Genomic DNA, 17,296 nt, shown 5'->3' on the forward strand with positions numbered 1-17,296 from the left:
GTGATGTAGCTGGGCTCAGTGAGTGAGTAATAGTAATTCCATTGTTCTCTTTTATTTATGCCTTGGCTGTACCAGGCAGATGAGGTAAGTTGGGGCTTTTTATATGTTATTATTCTGAACTGGCAATACATAAAGGCTGATTACACAAATATCTGTCTGTTTCTGAAGCACTGTTTCACACCTCCTTCCAGCTCATGATCAAAGCGTTTCAACATTTTATTATGAAATCATGAATCCCTGCTTAGTTTGCATATGAATTATAGCCTTTTAAAAAAAACCACACTGGTGTACAACAGTGACAGTGCCTTTTGAACCAAGGAACAAAACAAGGTGTTACACATTACTTCTGGAAGGCAATGACTTGCTGATTAATTCTGTTTGCTGGAGTACAGTCCAACCTCCCTAGTGAATACATAAGCCTTGAGACCAAAGACACTTTTTTTTTTGTGAACAGGCCAGTGATTTTTTCCTCTTGTAAGAAACTGAGCTCTATTAAGAAGTTGAGAAAATGTTGTCATGTAGCTGTAACCAAAACAAAACTATAAGACCTTCCCTCTGCCTTTCTGAAATGCAGTAGCTATTCTAAAAATGGAAAATAATCCAATTGTCTAATTACTAGCATCCCACTCTACAAATTCTGCATTCTGAAAGTTGCTGAGTGGGTTCCACCCATGTGAATAAAGCACATTGAAAGAAGACAGTGAAGGAGAGCTCCCTAAGCCATACACAGGTTATGTTCCAGCAGCTCTTAGGAGAACTGCTACAGAGCTTTAAGATTCACACTTACTAAATTTCAAAGATCAAAAAAACTCTTGATGTTCAATCTTTCTACTTCAGAAAGAGAAGGGGTCAAGGTATCCACTCTGATTTTTTACCTTCTGAGAAACTTGCATTTCAGAGTCACAGGACTGTGAATAGAAGATATAACACTGAGTTTTTTAAGAACAGCATCCAGTTGCTGATGCTTATGCCAAGATGTGGCATTCCTGTATGACCTATACACCTAATAGAATGCCAGTAGTCGATCTTTTACATATACCATGTTTTCCTCACAGTAGTCTGAAAAAGTGCAATTCCTGTAAAATATAAAATATGCTAAGGATTTTCCAAGTTTGTTTTGCATCATACATATATGAACTGTGAATAATCTTATGAATAGAAATAAAATTTTATAAGGCTTTACTGTCAATAATTTGCAACTATTAATTTTGTTGGAAGCCATACCATTTCTGTCACTCCAGTCAAAGCAGGATTTGGCCCATAATTATTGACTTTTTTTTCTTTTTGGCAATGAAATCTTCTCCCTCTGTTTCCTTCTCCGTATTGGAAGATGCAGATCATCTTTATAAATCTGATAATGTCACCAAATCAAAATTTAAGGTAGGACGGCAAAGAGAAACTACTTCTGTTTCATGGCCTGCCAAAAGAATAATCTAAACTCTGATTGCTGCACTTCCCCACAGCTGTACAGTGAAAGATCATGTGGCCAAGGCAACAGCCAAGCCGAGAACACTTGGTTTGTTAAAAGATTTTTCAGATCATCAGTAGGTGGCTGAAGTAATTAAACTTAATACAGCATTTGTTTTCTGAACAGCTAAAGGCTTAGCTTGTCACACTGAATCGTATTTTCCTCTTGGAGTAAAGGCATGGAGGTTATCCAAAAGCAGATTCAACTGAATGGCATCTGTGTAACCTGGCTCTGTCTCACTGCTGGGCTCTGGGGCCATGAACACTCACACATCTTTTGTTATGATATCAGCCAAGGAGTTCTTTTGCTGGCCAATTCAACACATTTGAAACATTCTGTAAAACTAGCTACCACTTCAGATGTTCTCTGTGAAATAACTCTGAATGTGCATCTTTGACCTTATAATCATTTCTTCAGCCCAGTCTAAAATTGGGTGGTTTTAGATTCTGTGCATTAAAGTAATTACATTTTTTACCCTAGCACATTTTAAAGCAGAGCAGAACAGCATTGCAGTGTGTGAGACTAGCAATTATGCTTTTATCAGTATAAATACATTATTATTGAAATGAATTAATTAATATATAAAACCTCCATGTGAAGGCTTAATAAAAGTGCCAGACCAGAGAAGGGGAGATCCCTGTCTGAATGTCAAACTTCAGAAAATAATCCATCTGGTTCTATTCACAGACAGACAGGCCGCATCTCAGAGTACCTTGCAAAATCACTGCTCTCCATGCATGAGACACAAACTCACAAAGGCAAGAATTCAGAGTTGAGCCTTAAGCCCTGTTCATAATTTGTTTCATTGTTCCAGCACATATGAGATATGTAAGACCCCCAGCAGCTTTGAGGCTCCTGTTCTGTTCCTGCACAATAGGGGTGAGTTAAAGATTGCATTGTGTCCATATCCCCTCAGTTCTGGTGCCTGTGTAAACTTTAAAGGAGATATTCAGAATTATCTGAATGAGGCTTTGTGATAATGTTGAAACAACAAAATAATATTTGGGAAAAGTAATAAAATCCTCTCTCAAACTACGATACATTAAAACTGGCTCAGTATATCATGCAACTCATTATGTGGAATTACACCATCCTTCTGAGCTATGAATTTACATAGTACTGGCAGCCATAAGAGATAAGAAAAGACACTTGTAGCCAGTGCTGTAAGAAAAATATTTTTAATATGAGAAAATAAACTTTTTCATATACTTTATATGCTCAACCTAGTAAATGTCTATTTCAAAAACTAATTTTGTGTAACAAAAATTTATCAAAGCTAATGTTATGTAATTTGGTTTTGTCAATTTTTTACGCTATTATCTTAATAATTATTTTGTAGTCTCATGAATCCCTGACTTTATGGGACAGATATTGCATTAGCTAGACTCTAATGGATCACAATGACAACTACTTTTAGAAACACTCCTGTATCACATGCACAGAACTCATCAGCATGGAGAATTTAAATATTAAATACATACAGAAAAATATCACAATTAGATGCAGTTACTACAATAAGATGCATTCAAAAGGCTTAGAAATCCCCATTCTTTACCTATTTTCTACTTAAGTGTATAGAACATAAGAATCTTTCTGTAAAATTTGTAAAAATTATACTTTCATTATTATCAATGCAGAATTGAGCTGCAGGTTGCACAAAAATTTAGTGTGCATCCTGAGGCACTCAGAATTAAAAAGGCTACCCAGGAACACAATGGGACTGCATTATGCTGATGCAATTAGGATATTATACCATTTGCCACTTTGCTGGCCCATGGAGACTTGTATTCTCTGCCTGGAAATATCTGATGGTTTTGCAGGTTAACTAGAGATAAGATTGTTCACAGTTCTAGAGCTCCAGGTCAAGATGACTTCTAGGTCTCCCAAAACTGGAACATGTAGAGAATTTTAGTTAAGTATTGCTGGCTTGAGGACATCTTTAAGAATGAGAAAGGATCCACAAGCTCAGCACAACCAGTAGAAGTCCTAGGGCCCATGTTATTTTCATTTCAGATTTCTGAATTATGAAGGCAAAAGGAGTGTAATGAGATTTTATTACCCAGAAGCGAAGCTGTAAGTAGCAATGGTTTAAGAAAAAATCCTGAAGAAACATAAGGTGGAATAATGTGCTCTTCTGGGAGTAAAACAACCTTCAGCTTCTTTAGGGTAGGTAGATGCTGCTTTCTGAGGGCTCTGGCTGCACTTAACTTGGCTGAACTTCTCAGAAAAGCAGTTGTACTTCTCTTTAGAATACTCCTGCTGCCAGAATGCTGAGGGTACTCTTCTAATTCAGGAAAGTGGACAGGGAAGAACAAAGGAGGAGGATATAAACACTGCCTGATTAACACAAGTGTATCTTACCTTTAAATTTTCTGAGAAATGTTTCGTTTCCTCTTGTTCCCCAGCTGCAGTTGCAATTACTAAATTTCTGCAAAAGTGAATGAGGAAAAACTGTTATTTTAGGGCTCTAACTTGGCATTCAACACTTGAGACTTCTGTTGGTGAGGTAATCTTAGCCTGCTCACACTTGTTGTTGCCATATGGAATTTACAGCAAAATTTGACTCTGGTTTCTTCTCTGTTCCCTATTCTGAGCTACTACTTCCACTATCAACTGCATTTAATACACGTTTCCAAACTGTGCTTACAGTGGCAGCAGTATATCTAGGTCAACTTCTAATCAATTACTGTAAGAGTCTTCCTGACAAACCTGCTGCACTTTTGCTCTCAAAAATGGAGACTCATGGGAACCAGATACTTCCCCAGATTTTCTCATTACTGTGATGTTTGTTACATTTCTTGAATTCATTCATGTATATCACACTGATGGTCAGTTTGCACAGACATTCTGCAATACAGCTAAAAAATGCAGCCATTACTATGATCACAGAAGCATTTGATGATTTTGTAACTTTAAAACAAGCTGTTGTAGCAAGACGGTTCATAGTCTCACAAAAGAATGTACAAAACCAAAAGGTCGGAAGCTCTCTCATGGTACTCCATCCTCAGAGGCATGTAGAAGATCAAACACACATACTCAAAAAAATGTTTTCACTCAGAATTTCAGGTTCTGCTCTTGGGCACACTTGGACCATCATTCACAGAACCAACAATTTAAGCTTTCTTCCTCCTACACCCCATGGTTTGAATGAACTTGCATTTCCAAGCACAGCTGGTCACTCCTCCTTTTCTCCAGTGACTTCACCTCTTTTGCCCAGTATATGAGGGAGCTGGAACAATTCCTAAAGTATTTTTAATGTATTTTTGCTATTTTGTGAATAATTTTGAAAGGAAAAATTGTCTTCTACTGAGGTTACTCTACATTAGCCTAAGGAACTTTGGGATTGTCTCAGAAAACATTTAACAAAGTAACAAGAAAGTTTTGTTCAGATAAATAAGCACTTAAAATTGGGAATAAAGGTACCAAGGTCCCTAATCCCAGTCCCATTCAATGAGATTCTGGTACTTAATTCCCATGGTTTGCACCTTAGAGATTTTGGCACATAGGAAATGAGATGAAAATTGGTTTCCCATGAAACTTCATGTCACGTTTGGTACAGGAATGGTTTGGCAAACATCCAAGCAAAGACACCTGATTGCCACAGGCGGGAGGTGAGCATTAGTTCCGCAGCTTCTGCATCAGCCACATTGCACTGCTGAGCAGAACAATTGACAAATGCTTTTAGAAGCTAGACTCCAAGTGCACAGAAAATGGCTATGGGATTAAGCCATATATGATTTTGAAAGATATTTTTTGTCTCTGAAGCATCTGTTCTCATTATGAACTCATTTTTTTATCTATGCTTGGGTCAATTTCTTAAATCTGAACACAGGACAAATATTTCCACTGGCTTACATGGGTGATTTAGTCTGAAAATAATACTTTCAATATGGTTAATTCATCAGGAAAATAAAAAATACATTTGCAAAATTTTAGTACATGTCTTCCTTTAGTACTTCTCTTACTTAACTATAAATGTAAATTAACATTACTTTGTAAATTATGCTTATAATTATCTATGTAATCTCAGCATCTTTAATAAATTAACAATAAGAAGTATCAATGAAAAACAACTTACATCCACTTGAAATAAATTAAGCTGCTATTTATATCTGATACATATTCTTCCCAGTCATGATGTGACTGATGTAAGACCATCACTTCAGTCAGATATTCCTGTCTCTCAGACATTTCCTCACTCTCTCTTGCCAAAGTCTCTTGCTAAATGTTCATGAAAGGTCTTTCTAGAGACTGCTCTGCTGCATGAGGTCCTTAGCATGACTCTCTTTATTTAAGCTGAGATCATATCTACTGATTTTCTAGCTCTTCTCCTCCAGGTTCTGTGCTGCAGTCTTTCCTTTTTGAAGTTTCTATTTTCATAGATAACCATTACTTTCTTATATTTAATTCCTCCTAAGTGCTGTAATTTCCCAAATGTTTTTAATTCCATAAGCTGTTTCCTGTGATCTTCTCCAGACTACTTCTCAGCATGGTTTTCAGCTTTCTCTGGGGCTATATTTTTTTTATCCACCTCTTCCTCTCTTCTCTCTTCCCTCAGCATACAACAGCACTGGCCTCCTTCAGCCATAGCTCATTTGTCTGTTTAGCATCTGTTTGTCATTCATACCCCTTGATGTTAGAACACTCATCTTTTTCATATTCCCATCTACAGCCCACTGTGAACAGTTGCTCAATGCCTTAGAGTCACCATAAGCATTTAGTGCTATTTCTTCCATTAGGATATTTGTATCCTTATCTCCAATGCTCTCCTTTTTCCCCAGGAAGTTTTAATATTGTCATCACTGGTTTGAATTTACTGTTTCCTGCAGCTGATCTTTAATTAGAAAGCTGTAATGGGACAGTGTACTTGCAGAAGCCTCATTTGTCCAGACTCCATGTATAAGAATCTGTTCCTAAATACAGAGTTTGTCAAAATGCAGGTCTTCCATTGCTTTTATTACAGATAAGGGAGCCCACTGAAAATGTCCTAATTTGTCACGATACTCAGAATTCACAAACACCACAAATAAACTGGCATCACTTCATGAAAATAGCATTGTAGAATTTACTTTGGAGACAACAATTGCTATAATTGGTAGTAGCCATGCTCTTCTAAGCTTTCTCTGTTGTGTTTCTCTATGCAACTGTGAATTAATGCAAGCTAAACAAGGTAGAATTTTTACAGAATGTTCTATCCTGAGGCTAAATGATTTTCCCCCCATTGCCCTGAAACTATTGTAATCAGTATTTATTCTTCAAAAAACTGGAAGGCCATAATCATATATCAAGGCCCTGTTGCGACATGTAAATACACCCATTTTTTATACAACATAAGAGAGCTTGCAAGCCATGCATGTGAGTGATACAGGGAATACAAAACAGATGAGGAAAGCCCAAGGTAACAGTAAGATGATAATGGCTGGTGTAATAAGCAGTGCTACTGCACCTCAACTGCTTGGCTATGATTAAACTAATGTAATAACTGCTACCATGCTAAGAAAAGGCATCAATAGCAGAATGGTGGTTTATTGTCTGCTCTCTTCTGAAATTTACTCAGCACCAAAGTATTTATTAGAAACATATTTATTGTGTACTCACTTTTGGATGTGCCATATGTTCCTCTGCTGATGATGTAATAATTTGTGTTTATTTTTTTTTTAAGTGCTGTATAAAAAGACTAAAGATGAAACTGGAACAAGTCATTAGATATCAGTCCTGAATGTGAGATCAGTTTCATGGAAGACAGTCATGCCTTCAACAAGAAGTTTGCTCTAATGAAATGAAGGAGATCAAAGATGATAGAAAGCAAATCTATGTAATGAAACGGTGATTTAAGAAGCCTGGGACATTTATTTTATTTTATTTTCATTCTAAGATAGGTTACTTGCCTTACAGTTTGGTATTGTTTATTCTGGTGTCTGTACATGGTTTTGATTACATTAATTACATTATTGGCCAAATTCTAAACTGTTGTAAATCAAAATTACTATTCTGACTCCAGTGAATGACAATGACTTATACCAGCTGATAATCTACCCTTCAATGCCTTACAAATGCAGGATAAAGATTTTGCAAGCCTTCTAAAAAGTTTCTTTGTTAATGAAAATGTTACAATTTATTGTCGTTTTGCAAATGGATAGAATTTCTTGCTGTAAATACTTTAATTACCATTATAAAATGAATTGAAATTTAATTAAAGATGAAAAAAAGCACAGTGGAAATTTTTAAAAGGATAAACCCAGCGAGAAACACTCCCAGGTTTGAATGTCATTTTAACAGTAATTTGAACCAACATCTGAAATGTGTTATATAATTTTAAACATATACTAAAAATTATTTTCATCCAGCTTAGAGCAAGTGCAGACTCAATAGCTGTTCCACAGCTTTCAGCTATTCCCCCCCTCAATCTCTAGACATAAACAAACAAGAATGCTAATTTAAAAAGTTACTTCAGGCAATAATCTTGTCAAAGAAGTTAAAGAGGGTTAGACTCAATCATCAGAAGGTAGGACAACATCTAGAGAAAGCATTCATTATATAAACACATTGCATTTATTTAATCAGTGATTCTCCAACAGTTTGAAACACATGCCTTGGATATCATTGAAAAATGTTACTTTTTTTCTTAATAGACAATCAAAGGTGTGTTTGATTCTCTTGAGGTATAAAATGAACATGACACTGTTGTAAAAGGCATTTATGATATTAAATAGGTGAGCAGGTTTTACTGAAGATTTTTGTTCCCTAAATTCCCTAAATTATCCTTGTCTCTCAGAGGCTGTCACCAATGGTACCACATGCTGTTTTTCCACTGTGGCAGTAATTTTACTGGGGTTTATGGAGGGCCCAGTACAAATGGGGAAAGTTAAACCTGATTTCTAAAAGGTCTTCAGACTAGTTTGTGTGCAGGCACTGTCAGCGTGTCAACAGCTCGGCTGTGGGCTTCCTTGGAAAAGGAAAGTAAACTCAGCAGGTTTTATTGGGTACAGCTGAAGGGTTGGACACCAAATGCATCTCTCAGGGTCTAAGCAGGCTACACACACATCACCTCAAAGAAGGTGAGCGAGGCCTTTGAGCAGGCAGAGCTGTGGTGGGGCCATGGACCAGGGATGGCCACAAAATGAGCATTTGTATTGATGGTGCAGTTCAATATGCCAGTCCAAATGAACTTAATGGTCTGTAATTTATGCCTTTCTTTTTAAGACAACATGTCCTCATGTTTTTCCAAGAATAGATGTATAACTTAGTATTTTTGGCACTGATCCACTTTACACATTTCCTGATCTGCCCTTGTGTTACTGGAAATCATTTTCCAGGATGAAAGCTCATCCTGGTTTGTGCAAGCAATAAAATCAGTTCAATTGAACAGAGATGATGGTGCCACAAATGTGTATGTTGTGTTGAACACAAATGTTGACATTTATCAATATGATTTAGAACCAACCAGATAAATTTCTTCTAGTAGACCAAACTTGTAATAGTATATTTGTGTAACACTTGCATTGAACTTAGAACAGTCTGTGTTCTGCATAATGTTTCAAAGAGGAGACCAAAACGGTACATTTCTTTCCCATTGAACAAAGATTTTATGTTTCTGGCAATGGTTTTGTAAGATAATGTATTTGTTAGCCAAAAAAACCACTCAGAAAATAACCCTACTCCTACTTTGATGTACAACTATAACAACAGGTTTTTTTTAGGTATGGATATGACCCATCTTCTTTTTACACATTATATTATTTCATTTTCTCAAATGTCAAAGATACTTATCTTAGTGAAGGGCTTCTTCATAGATCACGTTTCCCTATTTTTTTCTAGGCTACCCTCAAGATGAATGAACTTTATGTTTCCAGGAAGTTAATTTTTTTATTTAAAATGTGAAATCTTGTTGAGTTCCAGGGTTAAGTGCATGGCTTCAAAACATATGGCTCTCTTATTTCTAGCTATATTTAACATTCTTTTATCTTGAACCATTTTACACAATTTCTCAGAAATGCCATTTGTTTAAAAATAAAAATAAATTTCTGAGAATAAAGTCTCCAGCAGGACCTCTATTTGAATACAGGACACAACCCTGGCAGCAATTTAATTCCAGCTAGTTGGAGAAATTCCACCTGGACTAAGTGTCCCACAATCAAACTGGTGTGTGCTCCAGAAGATGGTCCACTATCAGATGACAACTGAGAGTTTGTTGCATTTCTCTATGCATCAAGAGAAATATAATCATTTATGCAGGAATTTTACATAGGCAAGTGGGCCTAAATTATTCCACTTTGTGCTGGGCCTTGTTGTCAGGGCACTTCATGGGGCAACTTTTACAAAGGCCCAGGTCAGACTGGGTTTCCCACTGAATCTGGCAAGAGTGCACTAACTTCTAGACTATATGCATTTCATTAATAAACCACTCCCAGATGTTTCCCTGTTAAATATTTCAGCTGGAGAGTCAGGACCTCCAAGATATAAAACTAAATAAACAGAAAGTATTTGAGTGTTTCAGAGTTACTCATAAGAGGAAAGCTAAGACATGCTTTTGGGAGCTATGTTACTTCTATTATCATTAGGAAAGAGCCAGTCCTGAATAAACACAAAGAATTTGAGAGCTACAATAATTAACACACGAATACAGCTGACTTTGTAATGGCCAGTGCTGTTTCATTAATGAAAGTGTTCTGTTAAACAATCTGGATAAGATCCAGAGTGTTCCCACCACAGAATAAGTGATACCTCTTGCACTACCTTGCATCAGGTGCATAGCAATGGCATTACACAGCAAGATAAGGCTATTTGATCTATTAAAATTGCAAGAAATAAATAATTACTGAGGATACTTACAATTAGGATACTCTTTAAAAGGCAGAATTGAGTGCCACTTCCCTCTTATCCATTGTGTCTCACATCCAGTCAGTTCTGCCTTTATACCTGCACAAGAGAAAAAGGAATGGTTTAAGGTTTTAACAAAAAAACAACTATGTAATATGGCCTAATCAGTCATAGAGATATGACAGCATCCTCCTGCCTTGCAGATTCTCAGTGAATATTCTAACCACCTCCTAGACACCTTCTGTACCAATTTTCTCAACTACTCCTATTAAGATTTTAATGTAGAATTTCTACCGTTCTTTAGAGATAACATAACACTATAATATAACATAATAATTCTATTCTGCAATAGATTTATTGAAGAAATATTTCTACAGTACTGTAGAAATATTAACTGGAGCTGAAATTCAAAATGTGCTTTCACATAGGAGGGCATAATCCCAACATTTCACATTCTAGAGCAGAAACAGCTCCATTAGACCAATCACCATAATCTAGATGCAACTATCTTTGTTTTTCCTCAAAAAGTTCTATTTTTATAACTTAAGACTGTTGTATGAACCTTTCTGTTTTTAACGAGATTTTATTTTCTGTCAAAAGACATCTTTTTCTCAAATGATTCTTAATATTGCCTTACAAAACATGGATTTGTCATGAGAAAAGGTAGCTAAAGTGCATTGCACAGCCTCTTGTTTCCCGTAATGTTCCACTGAATTTCATAGAAATAATCTACTGGAGAACTACTACTCCCTGTGAATAATTGTGAGACTCTGCCTGCCACGTATCTATCATGATCATCTAAGATAGCTATAGCCCACAGTATTCAAAATGGGGAAAATGGCATAAAACTGCACAACATCTACAAAAAAACAACTAAGATTGATTTTCTAGTACCATTAGTTCTACTGCATTCAAGTATGCTAAAAGTGAATAATAATAATAATAATCTTTAAAATTACAAATAGAAGTCTAACTAAGGCTACGAGGACATAAAAAAACAATGATGACAGACTACCGTGAGGACAGTTCAAAAGGGATATAATGTATTTGTGAGATTTAAGTATGTGCTACTAATACTTTTATTAAATGGTAAACCTATACTTTGGAGATTTTTGATCATGACATATATTGGAATTTACATTAAGGAGAGATGGCTACTCATACACATTACTGTTTATAAATAATACCTCTTTTATGTAACATGCAAACTACCAGAATTATTTAAAGGAGTGCTGATACTGAAAAATGAGTATTGATTAAAAGACAAAAACAACCCCCAAGAAAATTAAGCATTGAAATCAGAAAAAAACATTAAATAAAAGAATGAGCAGTACCCGTAACTTGGAGTGCCACTTCCTAAGAAACACATACAGTAGCAAAATCTATTTTAATTGCATATGGGGACTTTGCCTGGATTATGCCCAGGCACATGACAAACCATTACCAAGTCCCCTGTTGGGAGTAAAGGACAAAAAGGGCTTTTACTTGGCTTGTTGCCACTCTTCTCAGGAACAATAAGTCAGTCACTAGTCACAAAACAAGAGTCCCCTGCATCAAGCCAGCCACCCCCAGGGAGGCTCTGGCTGGCAGCAGTTCCAGGCAGCTCCAGCTTCCCAGTGCTGGGGGCTGCCAGCCCCTCTCATTGGCACCAACTAAACTGGGCTCTCCAGTCATCCCCTCTCTTTAAAACTCTTCCTCATTGCTCTGGATCACATTCTTTTCAAAAGTAATTGCACAGCAAAGAGAGGCAGTTTAAGACTCCAAGCCATGTAATATTCTCCTGATTAAGGAGTAGTCACATTCTATATTTCCAAATGGGACGAGTTTCGTTGCCTCTGGCAAGAGCAATATGTACAAGGCTACTGCATCATGAGTAGGCTCAGAGTGATCAATGGTTAACTGGCCAAATAAAGGACAAACACTACCACTGGGGCCCCAGCAAGGGTCATGATAAAGGATCTGGAAGGATTCTGATTCCTTAAGAGCCTAGAAGGCATAGAGGTCCTCTGAAAAGTGAGTTACACAGTCCCTGTAAGCACCCAACGAGTGCATTTTGAAGATCCCACAGACGTCAGCAAAGGCTGACCACAAAATCAAGGGATCTTCTCAGCCTGGTGAAACAATCTCAGCCACCCAGAAGCTCTGTTTTAATGAAAAACGGGGGAACAAGATACAAAAAGAGCTCATTTGCAGTACACATTTTAAAAAATATTTTTGGTAAGTATCTTTAAAGACAAGGGAAGGAGTCCCTTGTCTTTCCCATTGTGTAATTTGTTCTCATGATACTACCATAAGGACTTAGCCTCCCTCCACCTTCTGAATTCCTAATCTGGTGATGCTATTGCTCAAAATGACATTTTATTTCCCCAAGAACTGCACATGAGTCGAACTAATGCCTGATAAGGAAGATTCATTGTGAATTTATTCAACATTTTGAATCATTGCACTAGAACATGTTCTTTTATTTTCCAGTGCAAATCTAAATTTTTTTTTGCATGGAATAGATAATCTTATCTGTGGACTGGTATTGTAGGTGAATATTTTTCCATTAATACTTTATAAGTTTTTTAACTAATCTCAGAACAATCATATTTGCTTTTCTTATAGCATGGTATCATGCTATATAGTTTTATATCTTTTAGGATTTGTAATTCTCCATCAGATATAGTAAGATCATCTTACTATAGATATAAAGATTAAAAAAAGGAAAATTATTATATGACTTTAAATACATCAGAAAAAAACACAAATCAAGACCGCAAAAATTCTCATGGTTATGATTTCCCTATTTTTATAATAGTATGTCAAATATTTTACATTTTACATACCATTGCACAATGAGAAAACGGCTGAATTGGTACTTTCCCTTAGAATTACATCTGAAATGTAAATGTAAATGGTTGATTCCCACCTTTTCAAAGTTCCTTGAAAATGCAATGTGCATTAGTTAGCACACAATGCACTAATTAGCACAACGAATGCAGGTTTATATTTGTAATCCTACCTAGAATCTATCTCTGCATTAGTTTCAGATAAGAAACAGATAATAGAAAAGCTGTACATTGGATTTCTCTGCTGAAGTTAATAGCACACACAACAATATGAGCAATTTAACTCTTTTAAGCAACTTTGATCCCCCCATTGTGTTTCATACCTTTGTTAAAAAAGCGACAACAACAATTTCAGTACCAATAATAAACCATAAAAACAAAAGTTAAGAATAAAACCAGACATCCTAAGTGCTAAGTCTTTCATGGAAAGAAGGATGAGGAACCAAGGAAAAGGCCCCCACATTTGCTCAAACACCACCTGGTAAATTGTTTTTCACACAACTTCAGAGTAAACATTCTTTGGTCACGAATTAGTTCCAGGTCTTATGCAGAAATGTTAATGCAACATATCTCAGATATGTCCATTTAATTTTTTTAAAATTATATATCCTGACACTGAAAACAACACTAGGTCCAAATAAATGTGCACAATTTTGGGCAGTTACTTTTGGAGAACTTCTTTGTTTTGCCAGTTTCTCTGATTTTGTTCTTCAAATGGTATCCAGTCCCCAAGGCAACTTTGATAAAGTCAATGAAATTATACAGGTAGAAGGGACAAAAATGCAGTCTCTGGATTTCAAATAGTGACAACACCAGTCTCACCATTAAGCCTGACACAAGAACCTTTTAATTTAAATGTAATCTCCAAAAGACCAAATTACCAGCAACATGTTCTCATTAATTCCTGTAAGGGATGCTCAAGCTTTGACCCCACATTGTTCTCCTTATCGAGAAGTGGCTGAGTCATAGTATTAATAAGCCATCACTCCTTTAAGTGGTCATTCACTGCTGGGCGGGGAAAAGATAGGCTCATCCTTTTGAAGTGGGAATGGGCAAGCAAGGCTGCTGTAATAGGCTGTGATTATTTTCACTATGAATGCTCTCCCAGCTTTCAAAAATTAAAAGGAGCACTCATTTTCCTGCTTGAGTATTTCTCACACTGGCAAAAAAATGAACCCTTTGAAATGTAAATGATTTAATCTTTGCAAACCCCTGCTTCAGAGGGAGGTACAGCTTCATTTACAAAATGAAGACATTTTAGGAAATGATTATCATTGTAAAATTGAGGTCAGCAGGGAGTCCGAGTTCAAACTCTTAGAATATCAGCAGTGTAACAAGTTTGATCTTCCTTACTGCATTGCTTGCATTTGCTTCTCTGGGTTCCAGCAGAGAGCCATTGTCAGTTGGAACTTGTTCCCACTCATTTCCCCTGGTTAAATAAAATAGTTATGCTTATTACATAGAGTTAGTCAGCCCAATAAAATTTAGGGCAAAAGTAAAAATAAAAAAGGCAATTTGAAATTTATTTTGATTAATGTATGCACTATGTGCATGTTCAACTTAGAACATTTAAAGTATGACAGCACTGTGGATATTTTTTTAATGTTTAGTTCAGGCAGTAGTGTTGGGCAGTGTTACTATACTGTAACTGAAGGAGACCACCCATAATGGTGAGAGACCATTTCATTTAAAATGTAAACATTAAATCCTTAATCTCTCTTCTACAACATCCAAGTAGAATGACAATTATTGTTGCTGGCACTATAGGGTTTTATGGTATCAGTCAGACTTATTATGAACTGATGGAGATGATAAATTTGTATAACAAAGTGCAAATGATAACAGCTGCCATATGACAACAGCCATAATGGAGAGCTTCCCTGCACTGGTGGGCATTTCAGCTGGAAGGGAAATCTGTCAGAAATGAGGATGAATCTGAGCTAAACACAAAGTGAGAAGTTATAGACTTTTATGGGTGATCTTGAGATATAAGTTCATAATAATTTAATGGGTGTTATATACTTATTTCCATGGAATTATTAATCTTTCTGCCATTCCTGAAGAGCGACTTCTGTCTCCCAGCCTGATACATTGAAAGGGATAGCTAAAATTAGAATGGCAAAATGTCATCTGCCTAACAAAGATCCTTGATATTACACCCTTGAAGTTATGCTTCAATAGGACCAATGAAATGCTGTTACTGTATGAAAGAAATACACCCATATATCTACAACATGCAAGAGAAAAATATCAAATTAAACAGAAATCAGCACCTGTCCAATACCTCGAAAAAGGATAGGTAAGAATGAAAGGCTGCCTGTCAAAGTGATACAATTTGAAGTGAGTCTAAAAGCTGGGTAGCCAGGCTTGCAGGACACTTACCCAAACCAAACTTAAGGAGGTTTGTCTTTGCTAATGACAAAATCCAAAATATTAGTAGTGGTTTTTAACATCTTTCAAAAAGAGAAGAAAAAATTGATTCTATAAACAAAACTGCACAATTTTTCAAAATGACCACAATGCTGAAAAATATGTAATAACATTTCCAAATAGATAAAAGAGAAAGTCTGAACACCATCCACCACATATCCAGTCTCAGTGCTTACTGGTTTTTCTGGTTCGAGCAGGTGTTTTGTTTGTGTGCACTGGAGTGTGAGGCAGCTGTAGCTGTTCTCTCGAGGTATGAAGGGCTCCATTATGAGCACCACCCCTCTCCCTTTCCAAGGCAAGTTCACAAGCTGGGCAATTACTGCAGTGGAGAAAGCTCCACACCCTGGCTTTTGGGTCAGGACTTCTTTTTCTTAGAGGAACTATACACCTGACAAGTCGTGCAGGTGCAAAATAAAGGAGTGTGATCAGAAACAAACATAGAAAAAAGTTATGCACAGTAAATTGAGGTTTCAAAGCATATGGCCAAGTGTGTCTTGCTGACTCCTGGAAACTTTACATGAGTTCTGGATAGCACTGGCCTGAAATACAGCTGTTCAGCAGAAGACTGACTTTTTTCTGCCAATATTACTCCTTTAACTATTTAAAGGTATCTAGGAAGTTTTAGACTTGATGCTCATAACAGAAGCCAGAATGCAAGAGGCTCTAGAGCTGGATGAACTTAAACTTTAGAATATCTAAGTTTGGATGAACTGATGCTGAAACAGATAATTAAAAGCTGTTCCAGACTGTAAACTCCCTGGGAGAAAGACTACTCCTTTCATTTGTATAAAAACATCCACACACAGCATGGGCAGTGAGATCCCTCAGCCTTCCCCCATCTCACCCTCTCCAGCAGAGGAGTCAGGTCACAGGAGGGAGCAGGATTCAATGTAGGCAAACTTTACTGAGCTGGAAATGAAATCCAGGAAATTCACAAAGATTCTGAAATCAGAATTCTAAGCAGACTATGACTTTAACCAGAAGATTTCTTATTTATTTAATTATTATTATGAACTCTTTTTTATTGCCAACAATACTTAAGATTGTGCCTCCCAGTTATTTTTTTCAGAACGTTCAGATCAAAGGTAGGAGCACGAATACTGCATTAACTCAGGGCAAGATGTACCAGTGGAACTCTTTAGATTATGCTTCTTTAGCTCCACATTCTGGGCAACTGATGCAATATTTTATACAATATTTTACCATGGAGAAGTTGAAATCAATTCTGTATGACATCTTCTGAAATTATGAAGCAGGGAGCTTAGCTACTTGCCTGGAACTCTTTAGGAATGATCTGCCCTGAACTTTTTAACAAATGCTGTACTTCATCATTAATTCATTCCTTCTGAATTTCTCCAAAATGCTCCCAAGTAATTTTCTTAATATTCTCTTCAGTGACAAACATTTTGCACATTAAATCTATTTTTCATATTAGCCCAATGATCAAGAAGGCTGGTGTAATCCACTGGGGGAACATTTATTCCAGTTTTCATTCATGCTTTAGAGTATTGTCACAGCCCAGCACAAAAGAATAATCTGATTGTTTCTCATAAAGCAAGAACAAATCATGATTGAAGGATTTCTTCTATTTAAAGCTAGGCTTTGCAAAGACTATTGAACTTGCTAGAAGAGTCACCTCCAATGCCTACACTAACTACACAAAGCTGCTGCACAGTTGCCATTCAAGGGCTAATTTAGTACCAAAAGGCCAATATTGCTGACTTGCAGATTACAAATATCACGAGAT

The 17,296-nt window shown here is 36.5% G+C and overlaps 1 long non-coding RNA gene across 1 annotated transcript in view; it reads right to left on the reverse strand.

The window, feature by feature from the left end:
* Positions 1-8,970: 8,970 nt before the first annotated feature.
* Positions 8,971-17,296, reverse strand: part of LOC137480968 (uncharacterized) — a 46,899-nt gene continuing 38,573 nt past the window's right edge. Inside the window, exons 2-3 of the long non-coding RNA XR_011003218.1 lie at positions 10,301-10,387; positions 8,971-9,634 (exon numbers count right to left, since the gene is read on the reverse strand). This is a non-coding gene — a long non-coding RNA (uncharacterized lncRNA). The remainder of the gene's footprint in view (positions 9,635-10,300; positions 10,388-17,296) is intronic.

The sequence above is a fragment of the Anomalospiza imberbis genome, chromosome 12 (assembly GCF_031753505.1).
Source record: "Anomalospiza imberbis isolate Cuckoo-Finch-1a 21T00152 chromosome 12, ASM3175350v1, whole genome shotgun sequence".
Classification (NCBI taxonomy): domain Eukaryota; kingdom Metazoa; phylum Chordata; class Aves; order Passeriformes; family Viduidae; genus Anomalospiza; species Anomalospiza imberbis.